General features: G+C 40.8%; 1 long non-coding RNA gene across 1 annotated transcript; it reads left to right on the forward strand.

Annotated features, from left to right (window-relative positions):
* The first annotated feature begins 1,758 nt into the window (after positions 1 to 1,758).
* Positions 1,759 to 17,518, forward strand: LOC131200943 (uncharacterized). Its single transcript, XR_009155742.1, has 3 exons — positions 1,759 to 1,891; positions 7,344 to 7,431; positions 17,368 to 17,518. It is a non-coding gene; the product is annotated as an uncharacterized LOC131200943 (long non-coding RNA).
* Positions 17,519 to 18,061: the final 543 nt, after the last annotated feature.

An 18,061-nucleotide genomic window follows, 5' to 3' on the forward strand; every position in this document is an offset into this window, starting at 1 on the left:
TTTTGGAGCCAAGCAGCAGGCATCTTTGTTGTGGTCCGTGGAGCTGGCAGCGGAGTCAGACAGTGAGGATGCTGGGGAGGACAATAGATCAGTTCTGGAGTCAGGGGAAGGTCCGGTCAAGGGCTCTGCGTCGGAATCAGAGATGGAGCCAGGGCCATCTGGGAGCGATGCGTGGACTCTGGAGCCTCCAGAGGAAGACAGTAGAGAGGCAGAGGAACAGGAGGAGTCTGTTCCTAGTGCATGTGTGCAAAGAGCTGCCAGAAGGCAAGAGCAGTTAAAGCAAAAAGGATGACTCGGGAGTAAGGCCAGGAGATGATTGGCCCCTCCCATAAGGCTTAAAAGAGCAACAATGGCTCTTGTAGGAAAGCAACATTGCTACAATTGTTCCTTGTCTCCTGTTTCTCAACTTCGTGGGGTTCTTGCCAAGAAAAGTCTTTGGCAGGGTGCCAAAGAAGACAAAGGTTTGTGATAAGGCTGAAGGACTTTTTCTGAAGGACTTTGTTTTGGACTTACTTTGGACTAAGCTGAGAATGAAGTAATTCTCAGCTGTTCTAATAAAATATGTTTGTTTAGGACTGATTGTGTCTGGTAATAACTACTTGGGCCTAGGTCACAGCAATCTTAAGCAATAAATAATAGCAAAGGGTCCATTCAGTATCTGATTATTCATTTATCATGTTAGTTTTCTGTGTATTATTATTTATTATTATTGCATAATCAACCAAATGTTCAGACTGGGTTTGTCATTTTTGTCTACCTACCCACCCACCTGGGATAGGCAGAATGTGGATATTTGATGGTTTTGCAGATATCATCGCAAGATGTAAGCTATTTCAAGTAAAGCTGCCTTTTGCAATTGACTGATGATGAATTTGTCAACACCGATGGTATTCAAGTGGTTGTTTCGGGATTGCATCCAAGGTGTACCTATTGCTATTATTCATTCAATTTGCTTGCTGCCCCATTTCACTGCAAGGCATATACAATTTAGATTAAGAAAAGGGTGGATTGCTTTTTTTTTTTTTTTTTGTTGGTTGGTTGGTTTGAAAGAAGCTCTATTTGTGAAACATGGGCTGACATTTTCTTCCATGATCTCTTTCTACCCTGGCAGAGACGATTGATTGGAAAGGTGTGTAAAAGAGATTAAGGTCTCTGTGTTCTTATCAGAGAGAGAGAGAGAGAGAGAGAGAGAGAGGGAGAGGGAGAGGGAGAGAGAGAGAGACACACACAGAGAGAGAATTATAATCTTTTCTCCCAACCTTTCAGTTATCATATCCGCAGGGTAAAAGAAAGAAGATACAGTTGTACTTTGAACTTGAACTCAAGGAAGCTGGTAACGCTGCGTGAATTGCCGTTCTACAGGTACCTATTCTTCTGATCCTAGAGTGAAAGAAAGGAACAACGGGTGTGTTTTTTTTCCCCTTTTTCTTTTGTATTCCCTATGGCAGAATCACTCACAACATGTTGAGTTTTATTTTGACAAAACAGGAAACACTTAAAATTGGCTTGTACTTTGTTCCATCACATTGCAGCCAACTCGAAATGTTTTTTAAGAGAATATCCCAGATGGATTTCTTTTTTTTAAAAAAAAAAACAACCCTCAAACAAAGCACATTTTCCACTTAATGCCCACCCCTAATTTTGAGTATCCTGCCTCCACTATAAATAAGGTTAATGACGTAACCTGCTATTTTGGGTTGGTGTGTTGAGACTGTCAATGCCCCTCCCCCTTGGAGCAATGTGATAGGTAAGGAATCTAGAAAACTAAAATGTAAAGTATCAGACAGAAAAAAAGTCAGAAGGCAGGTGGGTGGGAAGGATGGAAGGAAGGAAGGAGAAAGAAGGAAGGAGAAAGGAAGGAAGGAGAAGGGAAGGAAGGAGTAATGACAAGGTAAGCAAAATTAATAAAATTACTCAGTAGGTATAATTGAATCTTCCTTCCTTTCTTCTTTCCTCCTTCTCTTCCCTTCCCTTCCCTTCCCTTCCCTCCCTCCCTCCCTCCTTCCTTCCTTCCTCCCTCCCTCCCTTCCTCCCTCCCCTTCCCTTCTCTCCTTCCTTCTTTCCTTCTCTCCTTCTTTCCCTCCTTCCTTCCTTCCTTCCACCCATGTCAAGTACATGACTCTGGACAATTTACAGTGATTAAAATAGGAAACACTCCCCCCCCCAAAAGCAGAATACAATATAAAACATATTCCTCTCATCAAGTTAACATTGGTTGCATTCTCAGTCACTTTTCATTAGCTTCCGCTGAATTTAAGACTTTCCTCCACGCTCTAGGCAGGTGGATTGATCTCAATTTTCTCCCTTAGGGCAGTGAAAACCTGCCTTAACCACCCTAGATTGGTGTAGTTAGCTGGAGGGTAGTCCCTAGGCTTTTCTCTGTAGCCAGATATCCCTAGGTTATGGCCATCTTCTCAATCTAAAGGATTAATTTATCTGCCCCAGATGTCTCCACTATGCAAAAAATAATGGATCTTGTCATTGCCAAAAGATAATTCAAAACATTGCATTGTTCAGTACTCCTCCTCCTCCTCCTCCTCCTCCTCCTCCTCCTCCTCCTCCTCCTCCTCCTCCTCCTCCTCCTCCTCCTCCTCCTCGCTTCCTTTTGTATGAAGTGCTTAGGGAAGCAAGCTTCTTCCAATGAACCCTATCTGTGGCAGCATCTTTGCCACCTTCCCATTTGATGTTCACTGTCTGTAAGTCATCTTTAAATGTCTGATGCCAAGTTTTGCATTGTCCACCCTGTCTCCATTTTCCCTCTGGCAGCTCCATAGTACCACATTTTTGGGGTATCAGTGTTCTGGCAAGCGAAGATTATAGTCAGCTAGGCACATCCGATGTTCCATCATAATGGCCTGTAATTTCCTGGATCCACTCCCCTGGAAAATTTTATTAATGACATGGTCACACCAAGTGACATCCAGAATTCTCCACAGGCAATGTTGATGGAGTACCAGTAGTACCTGTAGTACCTGTAGTATCCTGAGTAAGTTTGGTGTTCATGTTTTGTCAACTCACAGCTGACTGGCTTCAAACTTCTCTTCTTCTTGTATGAGATCAATTCCAGTGGTGAAATCCAATTTTTTTTACCACCGGTTCTGTGGTCTTGGTGGGCGTGGTATGGCTTGGTAGGCATGGCTTGATGGGCGTGGCAGGGGAAGGATACTGCAAACTCTCCTTTCCCACCCCACTCCAGGGAAAGGATACTGCAAAATCCCCATTCCCTCCCCATTCTTGGGGAAGGATATTGCAAAATCTCCATTCCCACCCCACTCCAGGGAAATGATACTGCAAAATCCCCATTCCCTCCCCACTCCTGGGGGAAGGATATTGCAAAATCTCCATTCCCATCCCATTCTGGGGCCAGCCAGAGGTGCTATTTGCCGGTTCTCCAAACTACTCAAAATTTCCGCTACTGGTTCTCCAGAACCTGTCAGAAGCTGCTGGGTTTCACCCCTGATCAACTCCATGATTGACATTTCATAAGAAGGAAAAAAAACTGAACATCCATCGGTATTTAAGCACACTGACTAATTAGTTTGGATGCTTATTTACAATATCTGAAGGATATGAAAAAGATGCACTGAAGCTAATATATCATGAATGCTTCTGATATTGAAGTACTGAAGAGATCAAACTTGCCTACAAGGAAGTACCTTAAGAAGAAATGTATACCAGAACTGAGAAGAGAGTGACAGATAACAAGAACTTATTCTGCAAAGAAGCTGAAGAAACAGTTGTTGCTTTTAATGAAGGTTGCTCAAACTGACTACAAACAATGGCATGACAAAGTAGCAACAATGGTGCATTGGAAGATCTGTAAGAAATATCATTTGCCTGTAAGCAAGATAGACAAGGTAATAGATAATGAAGAAGCTAAAGCGCTCTGGGGCTTTAGAATTCAAATGGACAAATAGGTGCTACACTGCTATGTGATAATCCAGATTTAATAATTGTCAGTAAAAAAGACACAAAAGTCTGGATAGTGAACATTGTAGTACCTGGAAGCAGCGAAAGAGAAAAGGACTGGAAAAGTTCACAAAATACAAAGAATTGCAAGTAGAAATAGAATGATCAGGGCAAAAGAAAACAAAGATAGTACCAATAGTGATAGACACCTTGGATACATTTCCTCAACATCTAGACCACCACTTGAATACCATTGGCATCGACAAAAATCACCATTAGTCAATTGCAAAATTGCAGCTTTACTTGGAACAGTTTGCAACCTGTGTTTATACCTTTAAGACCGACATTTCTCCCAGGTCCTTGGGAAAGACATTATAGGTGGGTAAAAATGCCAGATGCAGTCTAAACATGTGGCTGATTGTGCAACTAATTATGATAATAATACTATCATTAGGATGATTTTAAAAAATAGTCCATGTAGCAGCTGTTTTTGTATGGTGAGCTAATTTGTGCAGCAACTCATGAAACTGATATTTCTGGAAAGGAAAAACAAGAGTTAGAGCAGAAACCATTCTAGCAAGAATGGCTCTTGAGGGAAACAAGGATGTTTACTAAATTCTTCACCAGTCTGTCTCTCTCTGTCCCTCCCTCCCTCCCTCCCTCCCTCCCTCCCTCCCTCCCTCCCTCCCTCCCTCTCTCCCTCTCTCTCTCTCTCTCTCTCTCTCCATATATATATATATATATATATATCAGCCTCCAGAAATATAGAGATGTATGTATTTTTCAGAGAAGCTAACAAGCTTCTCTGAAGTGGTGGCGATATATTGGAAGCTGTGGCAGTGAAATAAACAATCTGAAAAACACGCATTGGTATTTATAGCTCTTGTTACATTGATTAAGAGTTTTAGTTTCATTTTTGACAATGTTCAGTTCCCAAATAGTCTTGCAGCATCACCATAACGAGTAGTATTTGGTGCATAACTTCTATCATGTGGACTTTGTTTCTTTTTTTTATTGAAAAAGTTTTTACAAAATTTCCCCCCTTTCCCCCCTCCCCCCACTCCATCCCCTCCCCCCTCCCTCCAAAACCACCCTCCTCCCTCCCTCCCCCACCCCGACTTCCCAGAACACAAGCTCACAAGGTATAGTTCAAAAGAAAAAACAATCATTCGCTAAATTTTCCCTAACACAAATTATAATCCTCCCCTTCTTCTCAAATCCTAACTTCCCCCATACAAATCAAAGATAAATACATCCTAATCATTCAAAATCAATCTGATATCTCTTAATCTGATATCTATTTTGTGTATATTCAATCCATTTTTTTCATTCAGTTAGATATTTTTCTTGTGTAATGTCTTTCAAAAAGGCTGAGATTTTAGCCATCTCAGCCAAATTAGCAACTTTCAATATCCATTCTTCTATTGTAGCTAACTCTTTTTTCTTCCAGTATTGTCCTATCAGTAGTCTTGCCACTGTTATTAAGTTTAAAATCAACCAATTTTATACCAATTTTCTGATCTTCTATCCAACTAGCTCGTAATTGCCCATATTGGAACCAAGTATAATTTCTCCCTTCTTCTTTTAATTGTTGCAAGGATTTTAATTGTAAATTACCTCTCTCAAAATATAAAAGTTCTTTATAAGTAATCATTTCCTGTTTATGTTCTATATTTATATTTTCTATTGCATGCCTGGGGTTTGCCCAAATAGGAATTTTATAATTCAACTTGTAATGGTATTTCTTTCAGACACACAGAAGAGCAATTCTTAACATATGGTTCTTAAAGGCTCTATCCAGTTTTTTATGGACTTTGTTTCTTTATTTGATGAATAGAGTGGGGAAAAGAAAAGGAAAATAAATTAGAAAGAAAGGTTTTGCTTTAGACATTGACAAACACTGTTGCTGGTCTGTTTTAAGCCTTATGGGAGGGGCCAATCATCTCTTGGCCCTGCTCCCGAGTTGTCCTCTTTGCTTGAGCTGCTCTTGCCTTCTGGCAGCTTTTCTCATGCTTGCATTAGGAACAGGCTCCTGCTGTTCCTCTGCCTTACTACTATCAGTCTCTGGAGGCTCTGGAGTCCACACCTCACTCCCCGATGGCCCTGGCCTCACCTCACCCTCATCACTGTCTGACTCTGTTGTCAACTCCGCAGGCTGCTGGTGGACCACAATACTGTCAAAGGAGACTCCACTGTAGCTCAGATGACAAGGAATATTGCAATAAACTGAGATACTAGTGTAAACCTATTAAAAGTAGCATAAAGAAAACATTATTGGGGAGAATTCACTAGAATTTAAAATGCATTACACCATAGAGTGTCCATAAATGCAAATGAAGAAGGTCCGTATTCCATATACTTGCATGCTTCTTCTTCTGCTTTGTTGATCATAAAAGGGACATCAACCTCCACTCCTACAAACTACATCTGATAATTCCTGACATGCCCTTGTGTCTTTGGATCAGGGATGAAATGTAAAATTTGTTCTGTGGGCATGGCTTGGTGGTGGTGGTGGGTAATGTAATTTTTTTTTTACTTTTAAAAGCATTTTTTCGGCCAAAGAGGATGAGAAAAAATGCTTTTAAAAGGTTCAGATGATCCCAGCTGAGCCGCATGATCATCAGAGGCTTTTTTTTTAACTTTTAAAAGCATTTTTTCGGCCGAAGAAAAAATGCTTTTAAAAGTAAAAAAAAAGCCTCTGATGATCCAGGCATGCGGGGGGGGGGGGCAGAATTTTTGCTACCGGTTCTCCAAACCACCTGCCGCCATCACTACCAGATCAGGAAATCCGGTCTGAACCAGGAGCATTTCACCCCTGCTTTGGACCATTTATCAGTCCAAACAGATAATCTGTTTTGGTAGGATTGGAGTGCATCTGGACAAAATTGTATGGTAGAATGTTTTGCTTTTTTTAAAACGACACAAATAACCGCACAGAGACATAGGTTTGGACTGGGGACACGCTGTTAGGGAAAGAGGTTAACCATATTATTCCATTCCAATTCTTGCATCCACATCTGTTTCTGCCTTTGGCTGGTCCTTGTTGTGTGTGGTCAACTTTGAAGAGCTCATGTGAAACTTGTATGTTTTCTCTTCCAGAGATGGACAGAGAAGAAAGTGGTTCAGATTGAGGAAAATGGAACAGGGAAAAATGATTCCTTCCCTCCATAATGGAACTCAAATTTGAACTGAGGCCATTTGCAACTATATCCATCCTTTAAGTATCTCAGATGAAATTCCGATAACGTATCTCCACTTTCAAATCTTTGGCTGCCCACTGTAGGGAATAAATGACTTGACCATGAGCTCACCAGGATGAATAGACTGATAGTACAGGTTGCTGAGCTTTGTTAATTTTAACCTTGCTTGTTTGGTGTGCATTGCTTTTTGTGGTCTAGCATGCTAATGGAGTACATGTTTTGCATTTAATTCAGTCCCTGGCTTCTTCTAGCTGAATGAAAAACATCCTCCAGAGAACTCCTACTATCCACAGGTCAATGTTCACACAGGTCACTTAATCAGGTAAGGTTAAAATTTTAGTAGAAGAATTTACATGGTAAACTATTAGGGTTAATCTTGGCTGTTGCTCTTGTTGTTTTCAAGCCTTACCGATCTGCATTGTATTGTATGATTCAAAAATGGGTTAATTCAGTCAGTATGCTAAACATGTTGTATGATCTACTCCTAATTTCTTAGCCCAGGGACAAGTAATGTCAAGCCACAATTCACGGCTCTTGAAAGTTGCAATCCTGCCATTCAACTGCAAAATGGTTGATATTTGTTCAAAGGTTCTTTTTTTCCATGAGGAAAAAATGCACTCATTTCCACCCTGAAAATTCCCTAAGCCCACCTAAATTTAAAAACAAAGAGCCACAAAGATTCAGTCTTGTTCCCTGGCAACATCACTGCATCTGTGGTTTATAAAAAAAACCATCAGGAATAAAAAGTGCTGTAAAAAGGAAAAGGTTCCCATGTCTAGTTGTGTCTGAATTTAGGGAGTGGTGCTCATCTCTGTTTCTTGACTGAGGGAGCCAGTGTTGTTTGAATACATTTTCTGTGGTCATATTGCCAGCATGGCTATATGCCAAAGATGCATGGAATGCTGTTACTTGCCCACCGAAATGGTACCTATTAATCTACTCTCATTTGCAGGCTTCCAAACTGCTTAGTGTTCTGACCTAGGCTCCCTTAACAAGCAGGAGGCAGGAACTGGTCCCAGCAAAACTTCTTTTATTTACACAACTGTGAATTACGTTCATTCACAGTCATCAAGGTTTGTCCAAACATTTTTTTCAAAGAAATATTTCTCAACGCACCTTATCTTGTTTGGCAAGCTGCCACGTAATTTGTTTCGAACCGCAGTACAAGGCAAAACTTGGCACAGAGTTTCTCAGAGTCACAGAATGAACGAATTGTTTCCTGCAAAAGTGCACTCTCAGTTTTTTCCTCTTTTATTTCCTATGGGAGGGGCCAATTATCTCCAAGGTGTGGCTTTACTCCCAAGTCGACCCTGCTTTCTGAGTTGTTCTTGTCTTCTGGCAGCTCTGAGCATGCGCACACTGGGAACAAGCTCCAGCTGTTCCTCGCTGCTTTCTAACTCCCTCTCTGCCTCCAACACAGAGCCCTCGTCCGAGCTTTCCCAAGTCCCCAGGACTGGCCCATGCTCCTCGCCAACCTCCTCACTGTCTGATTCTGCTGCCAGCTCTGCTGGCTGCTGGCGGGCCACAACACTTAGGTGGGCAGGAACTGGAGCAAGAAATGGGACCTTATCCCTTTGTACAGCATTTGTGTTTCGAACCCAGGCTGTGAGCTTGAAAACTCAGGGTCTTTAACTGCTGAGCCATCATGCCTCTCCCATATCTGTAATGGTTATTTTGAGAATTAAACAATGGTGGTATCTAGAAAGAAGAACAGAATAATAATGTAATAGATCTTGGGTGGCCAGGATGATAAGCTATATATAAATGTTCATATATAGGAGCTTCATGGTTTGTTTTAAAGGATGACTTTTTGACCCATGCTACTTGCTATAATTATAAGGCTTGTAGAGAACCAAAAAATGTTCTTAAAATACTTGTTTTCAATTTAAGCTTGCCTTCGTTTAAGAATAGAGTCTTTGAAATCTTGTCTTTCATTCCTGCCTTCACCCTGGCAGAAATCCGAAATCCTTGGCAGCCATTTCACTCTGGTGAGAGAGGTTTATTTCACTGCTAGTACACGCCACAGTAGGCTAATTCTAGCCTAGAAAAGATGTGATGGGATATTATTGTTGACTGCAGAAAGGACCTTTGTACCAGCATTACATGGGAATCCAGGAAGTAATGCCAGCACTGAGTGAACATTCTCACTCATCTTCAAAATCCAATTTGTTGCATTGATCCTTCCAATCATTGTTGTTTAAAGACCTGAAGGAATATAAACCTGGCAGAGGGGAAGAAAAAGGGACAGGAACTAGAAAGGGATGGGAAATTCATTCAGTCTGGCATGCAGTGTGAACTCCTAACTACACTTCACATCCAAGAAACTAGACTGTTTCTCATTTTACAGAGAGCTTCATTAGTCAGTTTTACTGTTCATCCATTTCAGAAACTGGGTAGGTGACTTTCCTAATCTCAGCCTTTCTTATAACAGTGTTGCACATATGGGTAATCAACAGTCAAGAGAATGACAGTTTGGGCTATCTCTGAGAGTTGTGCATAGGTGTCACTGTTTTATAGTGGTTCTTCTTAAAGGGGCAATTTCAACTGGCATGATAGGAGGGGAGCGATAAGATTCTAGCGCAGTCTTTCTCAACCATGACAACTTTAAGAAGCATGAACTTCAACTGCCAGAATTCTCCAGACAGCATGGCTGATTGGGAAATTGTGGGAGTTGAAGTCCATGCCTCTTAAAGTTGCCAAGGTTGAGAGACCCTGCTCTGAACTTTTCAAGGCATAGATCTTGTCATGGACAGTTGCATTATCTTAGGCCAGAAATATTGGCTCAGCTTGAACTCTGCAAATTACACCATCAAACAGTAGTAATGGATTACACACAGAACATCTTTCCCATCAAAACCTACCTGAGAATCTAGATCAGTGATGGCTAACCTTTTTGCCATTGTGTGACAGGAGGAGGGGTGGGGTGGTGTCACGTGCCCATTTCTCTCTCTCACCTGGCTCCAGAGCCTCTCTATAAGTCTTGGGAGGGTGAAAATTGCCTCCCCGCCCCGGAGGCCCTCCAGAGACCAGAAACGGTCCATTTATCAACTTCCGGTTGGACAGGAAGTGACATTTTTTGCTGTCCCCAACCTCCAGAGACTCATAGAGAGGCTCTGGAGCCAGGTGTGAGAGAAAAACGGGCCTTCCCCACCACCACCCAGGCCCTCCAGAGGCAGGAAACAGTCTGTTTCCCTATTTCTAGTGGGCTCAGAAGTCTCAAAAATCAGCTGGCTGCTGTGCACATGCGCACCGGAGCCGAGCTTACGGGTCCACTGATATGGCTACGCATGTCACCTGTGGCACGTCTGCCATAGGTTCGTCATCACGGATCTAGATTATGACCACAGTAAGGGCAAATTAAAGTACATCTGGCTTTATTCTGTAGTCTTCATTTTATACTTGCTACCTTTCTACCTTCCAGAAAAGGTTTAGCAATCAATGTAAACTAAATCAAAACTCAACCTAGTATAAATAATCTAAACTACAATAATTAAAAACCAATAAAAACTGCTGGAATTATTAACTAAGTTCAAATACCCAGTTGAAGAGGAAAATTTTAGTTTCTTCCTAAAATTTAGGAAAAGTGGAGACTAACTGCAATTTCTAATGATCCCATAACTCAGAAGCAATGCTGGAAAAGATCCTGTCCCATGTGACAGAAGCATAGGCCTCTGAGTCAATCTTGTGTTTTGTTCTGAGAGAAAACAGAATATTTCTAGATGCATGGTGATGATGATGTTATCCATTCAGCCATGTTGGCAATTCTAGGGGCCGAATCTCTCCACGTCTTTCAATCTTCTTGCTCTGTTTCTTTGAATTTTTCTATGCTCTGTCTGGTGTCAGCTTTGATGGGTTTCCAGCCATCGTGTTCTTTGATGGCCTGGTCTCCTTTTACTGCTAACTCTTCCAAACATAATTGCTTTCTCCAGTGAAGTTGTGTGATATTGCCCAATAAAAATGTTTAACTTTAGCTGAAGTGTTGCAATCCAATGAGACTTTTTGCTTGATAAACAGCATGACATTGGGGTATAAAGTCTGGTGACTTGAGAAGGTAGTCATTTTCTCAGTCTGCCACTTTCATTTGTCAAGAAGCAGAGACACAACCCAGGCCTAGCAAAAACGCTAGAAGCAACTATATGTTTCTTGACACAATTTGATCAGTCAATGAACCAAAATATCTTCAGCATACCTACTGGGTCATCTACTTCTGTTCACTATCTGTCACTGTTGATTTATATCAGATACTCATTGTCCACAGAGGCAGCATTGTTCAGAAGCACTGACACAATGCTCCATTATGTTATATAACCACAAGGCTTGATTCCTCCCCTCTCCTTTTTTTTCCTTTCTTAATAAGATCCTGTCTCCAAGTTTCTTAATCCTTCAGAAAGAATACATTTTATTGTGGCTCTGCTTTGCTTCCACTGTACCTCTCCATATAAGCGACGTTCCGCCTTTCTGCCGTGAAACCCTTTGGACTTAAAATAGGCACAACTTTCCCCTAACTTTTCCATTTATTCTTCCAGATTAATATATTAAAAACACTGAAACTGTGGTTCCTGAAATGAGGGAGAAGAAGATGAACTTGTAATGTTATGAGCCACGTTGGTGCAGTGGTTAGAGTGCAGTACTGCAAGCTACTTCTGCTGACTGCAATTTGGCAGTTCAAATGTCACCAGGCTCAAGGTTGACTCAGCCTTCCATCCTACCGAGGCGGGTAAAATGAGGACTCAAATTGTTGGGGGCAATACGCTGACTCTGTAAACCACTTAGAGAGGGCTGTAAAGCACTGTAAAGCAGTATATAAGTCTAAGTGCTATTCTCCAGGTTTATTTCCCTAGTATATCTTCTTTTCCAAAACCTAGAGTGAAAATTCATTTATGCTTGCCTGTTTACCTATAAAATGTGTTATTCCCACTGGTGCATATTTCTTTCACTATCTCCTGCCCTCAGGCTGTTTTAAATTACACTTGCCAATACATTAAGATATTACCAGAGCCTTCTTAGAGTTTCCCTTAACATCAGTAAAACCTGAAAAGTTACATACACATGGGGTGCATTGAGAGCCGTTAAACAGGGAACTGGATGTGCCTTGCCATGAATTAATAGATAGGCTCCAGATCAGGGGTGAAATCTAAAAATTTTCACTACCTGTTCTATGGTGTGGCTTAATTGGTGGGCGTGGCTTGATGGTCAGGTGACTGAATGGGCATGGCCAGTATTAATAAATAATAAAAATAATAAAGTATACAAAACTTGGGAGTGCACCGGTCTACCTTCTTTAAAAATAGAGGCACCGGTCTACTAGCTGCCTACAGCACTGATCAGCTGTAGTGCGCCCCTTTGAAGTGCCACAGCAGTCATTCAAGGCCGTTTGCAGCTATATCACCATCGAGAGCTTCAGGGACAGAGAAGAGGAACAGCAAGGCATGGACAGTGTGGGGGGGAGAGGCAGGGATTTTTGCTACCGGTTCTCCAAACTATCCGCCCCCATCGTTATCAGATCGCGTGATCCGGTCCAAACTGGGAGCATTTCACTCCTGCTCCAGATTCTCTCTCCTAATACATGTTTATTCAGCGCTAAACAAAGGTGGGTCCTCCTATGAGTCTGGAAGAACCCTGACTGCAATTTCCAGCAAGCATATATAGGTTTCTCAGTTACATTACAGAAACACTGCTTACACATGATAAGGTACAGAAGTTACAAAATATTTGTGCACGTACCTTGTGGTTATCATCAGGGGTAGGGTTCAAAAATTTTAGCAAGGGGTTCTCTGCCTGGTTCCTGAGTGAGTGTGGCTACGGTGGGCATGGCCTAGTCGGCCTCCTGCACTATGGTGGGGGGAGATGCTTTTGTCCTCTCCGGGCTTCAGAGGGTTTCCTCTAGCCTCCGGGAGGGCGAAAACAGCCTCCTGAGGCTCCGGAGGCCCTCTGGAGGCCAGAAATGGGTCCATTTTTCACCCTCCCCAAGCCTCCACATGCGCCCTGCACTTACTTGCATCTGAAACAGGCCATGTGGGGATTCCTGGAAGGGGTAGGGCAGGGTGGGCATGGCCAACCAGCAGTGGGATTTGGGCATTCTCCAAACTGCACAGAATCTTAGCTAGAAGTAGCCCACTCTTGGTTATCATCAACATGCATGCCTGTAACTTCTTATCAGTGGTTTCCACAACCTGAAGGCCTGAATCTTATTTCTGTCATTTTAACATAAAAATCTTTAGAGAAAGCATCGAAGTTTTCAGAATCCTGATCCACAGAACTATGTATTCTTCCAGATTTGGAGAGCTTTGCCTACTTCTATTAGGAAATATTCTCTCTCTATTTTATTCTGCAAGGTGGGACAAATCCCACTTTTACCTTCAATTGTGTCCTGGAAACCATACTTTACACCCAAATAAACTAAAGAGAAAGGCAACAAGGATGATGAAGAGATTAGAAACTAAGTCTTGTAGGGGGTGGGGGAGAAATCAGAATTGTTTAGCCTTGAGAAGTCCAATGGACATGGAAGAGAATAGGCTAGCACTCAACAAATAATTGAAAGAATGTCATACAGAAGAAATTTCTTTTTATTGTTATTCTCACATCTGTTAACATTCTAGAATAATGGCTTTAAGGTAGTTTCTGTCTGAATAATACAGGGGGAAGAGACTTCTTAACACTTTTGATACGGAGAGCCTCCATTCACAAAGATTAACACACAATATTGGACATGTACAATGGGGAACCTAACCTAATAAGATTACTCCTTGCCCAGGTACAGCGCAGCCTCGATATTTACAGTGATGATGACAATGATAACAATGAGAGCAACTTTGGAAAAACGTAACTAGTGTTATATTTCGATTATAAGATATCCATAAAGGAAAATATTTGTAGCTCCGAGTTGAAATGAGGGTCCTTGGTGCTGTCTGAGCTTGGCTGCTTTCTTGCAGACATTTCATTACCCAAACTAGGTAACATCATCAGCGCATGGCTGGCTCAGGAATTCTGGGAGTTGAAGTCTACAGGTTCTAAAAGGTGCCCTAATTGTCCACCAGGGTTTAGAGTGATATGTAAACACAACCATTGGAATCTAAAATTGAGTCTTTTTTTCCCCATTAATGGTGGGGGTAAGATTTGATCATATTGTCCCCATCAATGAAGAGACCAAAATGTTCATCAACTTTTAGATACAGTTTGGCAATATTTTTTTCATTGGGAAGAAGCATCGTTCCCAATCTCCAGAAAGAAGAAAAATAAACAAAAGTCATACTTAAACCAAGTCATTACCCAAGGTTCTCAATTAACGTAGCTCAGCCAATTTAGCAGGTTTTGCTATATAAAATAATTAATCTTGAGTTTTTGTTTAATCAACGGGTACATTTATACCTGTGCCAGGCCCTGAGGCCTTATAGGTTGTCCAATTAATGCATAATGATTCTCATCCTGCTGGGAAAGAAATTATTTAAGAAATGAATTAACCCTTCCCAAAGCAATCAGACATTAACTAGTTCTGAACATCACATTAAGCTGGAGGGAATAAATCAATAATAGAGTTCCAGAATAACTAGTTGCACAAAAATGAAAGGTGCCCATGCAATAATTTTATGTAATTATCCTCCCCAAGCACTTTAGAATCTTTTAGGTTCTAAAGTATTTCTAGGTATTTCTAAGATAGAACCTAGAATTTCTAGGTTCTATCATATCACAAGATCTAAAATGGACAGCTAACATCAAAAACATCATTAAAAAAGGACAACAAAGAATATTCTTACTGCGCCAACTCAGTAAGCTCAAACTGCCCAAGGAGCTGCTGATTCAGTTCTACAGAGGAATTATTGAGTCTGTCATTTGCACCTCTATAACTGTCTGGTTCGGTTCTGCAACCCAATAAGAAAAACACAGACTTCAGAGGATAATTAGAACTGCAGAAAAAAGAATTGCTACCAACCTGCCTTCCATTGAGGACCTGTATACTGCACGAATCAAGAAGGGGGCCGTGAAAATATTTACAGACCCCTCGCATCCTGGACATAAACTGTTTCAACTCCTACCCTCAAAACGACGTTATAGAGCACTGCACACCAGAACAACTAGACACAAGAACAGTTTTTTCCCGAAGGCCATCACTCTGCTAAACAAATAATTCCATCAACACTGTCAAACTATTTACTGAATCTGCACTACTATTAATCTTCTCATAGTTCCCATCACCAATCTCTTTCCATTTATGACTGTATGACTATAACTTGTTGCTGGCAATCCTTATGATTTATATTGATATATTGACCATCAATTGTGTTGTAAATGTTGTACCTTGATGAACGTATCTTTTCTTTTATGTACACTGAGAGCATATGCACCAAGACAAATTCCTTGTGTGTCCAATCACACTTGGCCAATAAAAATTCTATTCTATTCTATTCTATTCTATTCTAGAATCTTTTATAACCAACATCCTTTCAATCAAGAAATGACCATTCCATTGTTTTCACCTGATTTCATTCAGTTTTAAAAATCTCTTCATTTAATTTGATCTCCTGGGTCAATTTTAAAGATTCACAGGCCAGACCCTTCCAAACTTAATACATGTCCATATTTTATTTAATTACATAATTTAGTTATTAAATTTATGTGCCATTCATCTCACTGTCAAGTGATTTATTGACTAGGTTATCTGGAATGTAAATTGGTTTGGTTGGCTTATGTCAACCATAAGTTGGTTTGGTTGGCTTATGTCAACCATAATGCAGTTTGCTTTTCGTTTTTGCTAAGTTGTGTGATCATATTCTCTGTATCTAGTTCAATGTGATTTGTGTTTCAGTGTTTTTCTTGAACCCATCCAATTGTGATTCATTTATTAAATTGTGATTAAGCAAGAAGTAGATTTGCACAACTAGATCCCCAGGTTCTAGTGTTTTGAAGGGATCACAAAACTAACTGGCCCCAAGTAAAAATGATGTATGTTTGAGTTGGAGTTTATTTTATCTATTTATTTCTTATCAGATTTAGAAGCCACCCATCCCACTCACACAGCAAATCTGGGCAGTGTACAATAAAAACATTGAAACTTATATCCCACTAAGGGATACAAGCAATGGAAATTCTGGTCCCAATTGTGATTGTTAAGTCAAGGACTGTCTATACATGATTCCTTGTTATCAAGCAAACCAAAACAGGGCAGCAGAACCAGAGTTCTGCTTCATAACATCACAATGTGCTTCTTCAAAGACCTTCAGACTCCTAGAATAGGAATTTCCTAGTTAGCACCTCATAAGATAAAAATTCCAGTGGAGAAGATCGAAAAGCATCACTATAGAAAATCCCCATAATCTCCCATCAACAGAATCAAATGAATTCCACTTTTTATGCAGCTTCTCCTGTGGCAATGTGGGCAAAGAAGCAATTTTTTTCCTCCCTGATGATTGATACTCTCCTCTTGTAATAATCCAAGTCCTTATGGCATCACCATTCTCAGAAAGTAGATAGGATTGTTCAACAAGAGACTGATAATCACAAAGTAAATTTAAAGAAATGTCTAAAGAAGAAATACCGATATTTTCAACTTATGTAGCATTGTGTCTGGATAAATAAAGGAATGAAATAGGACTGTCAAATTCAGCTTGCAAATATCCACATGACCACTAGATGGCGGCAAAGAGACTAAGAAAACACTAGCCCTTTGCCACCACCTAAAGATGGCTCAGTGGCTAAGACGCTGAGCTTGTCGATCAAAAGGTCTGCAGTTCAGCAGTTGGAATCCCTAGTGCCACGTAACGGGGTAAGCTCCTGTTACTTGTCCCAGCTTCTGCCAATCTAGCAGTTTGAAAGCACGTAAAACATGCAAGTAGAAAAATAGGGACCACCTCTGGTGGAAAGATAACAGCATTCCATCTCCCTTTGGCATTTAGTCAAGCCGGGCACATGACCACAAAGACATCTTTGTACTTTCTTCGGCTTTGAAATGGAGATGAGCACCACCTCCTAGAGTCAGGAATGGCTAGCACATATGTGTGAGGGGAACCTTTACCTTTACCTAAAGATCATCTAGTTCTTGTCACCCAGATCTTTTGATGTTATAGGACTTCCCCTGCCGCCAAAGTTACAAGCTACAGATCTATCTTGGTAAAATATGATGGCTTTGAGAGTTTCCTTTGTTGGAATTTTTGGATTGGGGAAAAAACAGAAAATAAAGTGCCTTTCCTTAGGGTGAAAAAAAATCTCTGTTTTCCTTTTTTGTATCTGAACTTTCATGGTCTTTTTTCTTTAATTCTTTAAGGAATTTCTAGAATGAACTGGCAAGCCCTGTTTTACCCTGCCTCCATTCAGCTGACCTCATCTAGACTCCTGGTCGTGATTTATATAGCTTTCTTCCACTGTTTTCCACTCTTCCAAATGGTTTTTTTTTCCCTCTTAAGCTGCCAACATCCCACCACAGTCCCATGGTATGTAAAGCTCTCTTACTGGAATGCAAACCCTGGCTAATCCTATAAGATTATTATGTTACTGTCTCTGTTCATTCTCATAACACAACTGCCAGGCGATGCTGACTGGCTGCACTGGAGGAGAGAAGAAAATAAATACAGAAACCTAACTTTTATTTGTTTGCTCCAGGTCCCTGATAGGCCATTGCTTTCCAATTCATTATGAGATTTAGACATATGGGCCAACATACAGTTGGTTACATGATGTTTCTATTAGCTTCCTTCCCAAACTGAGTTCCTGAGTTGAAGAATGTAGAAAAGAATGTCACCTTATTTTTAAGGGGCAGTTTAGCAGTTATCCATTCTATTTTTTTTTTAAAAAAAACACACCACCTAAATACCCCACTCAGCTTGCCTAAGCAATCAATGGCAACTCATTAATAAAATGAATTCCATTGCAAAAGTGCTTTCAGAATTGAAATGGGGAGATTGCATAGAATGGCTCACCATTAGACGTAACCCCTGATCAACCACAAGGAAGTTTTCTTA

Source organism: Ahaetulla prasina, chromosome 6, assembly GCF_028640845.1.
Source record: "Ahaetulla prasina isolate Xishuangbanna chromosome 6, ASM2864084v1, whole genome shotgun sequence".
NCBI lineage: Eukaryota > Metazoa > Chordata > Lepidosauria > Squamata > Colubridae > Ahaetulla > Ahaetulla prasina.